General features: G+C 51.3%; 1 protein-coding gene across 1 annotated transcript in view; it reads left to right on the top strand.

The window, feature by feature from the left end:
- The window catches only part of LOC103251209 (neuronal PAS domain-containing protein 1-like), a gene marked incomplete at both ends in the record, with an annotated part of 17281 nt that overhangs the window by 6032 nt on the left and 9334 nt on the right, over positions 1-1915 (top strand). The gene's annotated exons all lie outside the window — the stretch shown is intronic.

Raw genomic sequence — 1915 nt, 5'->3', positions numbered from 1 at the left:
TTTTTTTTTTTTTTTTTGAGTCAGGGTCTCACTCTGTGACCCAGGCTGGAGTGCATGAACTGATTGTGGCCTGATCACTGAAGCCTCAAACTCCTGGACTCAAGTGACCCTCCTGCCTCAGCCTCCTGTCTATTTTTAACATTTTTTATTTTTATTTAAGTCAGAGTCTCACTCTCACTCAGACTGGAGTGCAGCAGCTTGATCATGGCTCACCCCAGCCTTGACCTCCTGGGATCAGACCATCCTTCGCCTCAGCCTCCTGAGTAGCTGAGACCACAGGCGCATGTCATTGTGCCAGGCTAATTTATTTTCTTTTTCATGGGTAATATCCTTTTTTTAAAGTTTTAATTTTAAAGATGGGGTACAATTTAGGGTTAGGTATACAAATGTTCATTATGCAGGTATCCTTGTTGATGAGAAGTGCCCCAGGCTAATTGTTTTTTCTAATTTTTTTTGAGTCAGAGTCTCACTCTGTCGCCCAGGCTGGAGTGCAGTGGCATGCTCACAGCTACTGAAGCCGCCACTTGCTGGATTCAGGCAATCCTTCCACCTCAACCTCCCAAGTAGCTGGGACTACAGGTGTGTGCCACCACACCTTGGCTAATGTTTTGACTTATTGTAGAGATGAGTTCTTGCTACGTTGCTCAGGCAACTTCCATGATGCTCGGCTAATTTTTTTAATTTATTGTAGAGACAAGGTCTTGCGAAGTTTCCCCAGGCTGGTCTTGAACCCCTGGGCTCAAGCAATCCTCTTGTCTCCACTTCCCAAAGGGCTGGGATTACAGGTGCCCGGCCATGACACCTGTTTTCAATTCTTTGGAGGACATGCCTAGAAGTGGAACTGCTGGCTCGTCTGATAACCCCGTGTTAGCTCATGAGGCAGTGCCAACTGCCCCCCACAGGGGCTGCACCCTTTGACACCTCCACTGGCAGTGTGCAAGGGTTCCGATTTCTCCACACTCTCGCCAACACCTATTTTCTGGTTGTTTGATGCCAGCCATCCCGGTGGGTGTGGTCTCTCAGTGGCTATGGTCTGCATTTCCCTGATGATAATGGTGCAGAGCAGCGCTCCATGTGCTTATTGGTAACTGGTACCTCTTCTTCGGAGAAGTGTCTGTTCAAGTCCTTTGCCCATTATCGAATTGAGTCGCTGGTCATTTTCTTGTTGTTATGTCCCTATCTCGTTCTCTTTCTCTATTCCTTTCTATAGCTCTGTCTGTCTCTGGCAGTCTTCTGTCTGCCTCTTCATCCTCCAGGCCTGAACACAAACGCCTCCCCCTTTGTAGCCCTCACCCCAATATCCTGAAGTTTGTACCACCTATTTGGTCCTTCGTAGCACTGGCCACAACCGATCATTCTGGATTTGTTAGTTTATTTTTAAGTTTATTTGTATGGGCTCTCTAAGCAGAAATGTTAGTTCGTTGTTCCTCTGCCCCTGGCCTGGGAGCCAAGGGAGGGCAGGCTGGGCTGTGCTGGTCACCTCTGTGTCCCCAGCACTACGCAGGGCAGGACCTGTGAGCAGTAGGTATTCAGGGCGTGAATATCTGAGTGAATGGATGGGTGGATGGATGGATGGCCGGATGGATGGATGGGTGACTGGGTGGGTGGATAGATGAGTGGGTGGGTGAAGGGGTGGGTGAATGGATGGATGGGTGGGTGGGTGGATTCCTGAGTGGGTGGGTGGACTCCACTGGCCTGTCTCTGCCTCTGCAAGACTAGGTGACTCTGTTTGTCTCATCTTCCCGCCCACGTCGGCCCCCTCCACCCCAGGTCTCTCCCCCACAGAGCCCCCCAGTGCCCCAAGATGGCTACAGGTCTGGGGGAAGAGGGGGGATTTGTAGACTGGCCTGCCCTGGCCAGGGTCCGCCCCACCAACAGGTCCTGGCCTCGTCCCCCCTCTGCCCCCAGCCCCAGG

The sequence above is a fragment of the Carlito syrichta genome, unplaced genomic scaffold (assembly GCF_000164805.1).
Source record: "Carlito syrichta isolate Samal-C Ts95f unplaced genomic scaffold, Tarsius_syrichta-2.0.1 Scaffold136986, whole genome shotgun sequence".
Classification (NCBI taxonomy): Eukaryota; Metazoa; Chordata; class Mammalia; order Primates; family Tarsiidae; genus Carlito; species Carlito syrichta.
This window is presented reverse-complemented; position numbering and strand designations above follow the sequence as displayed.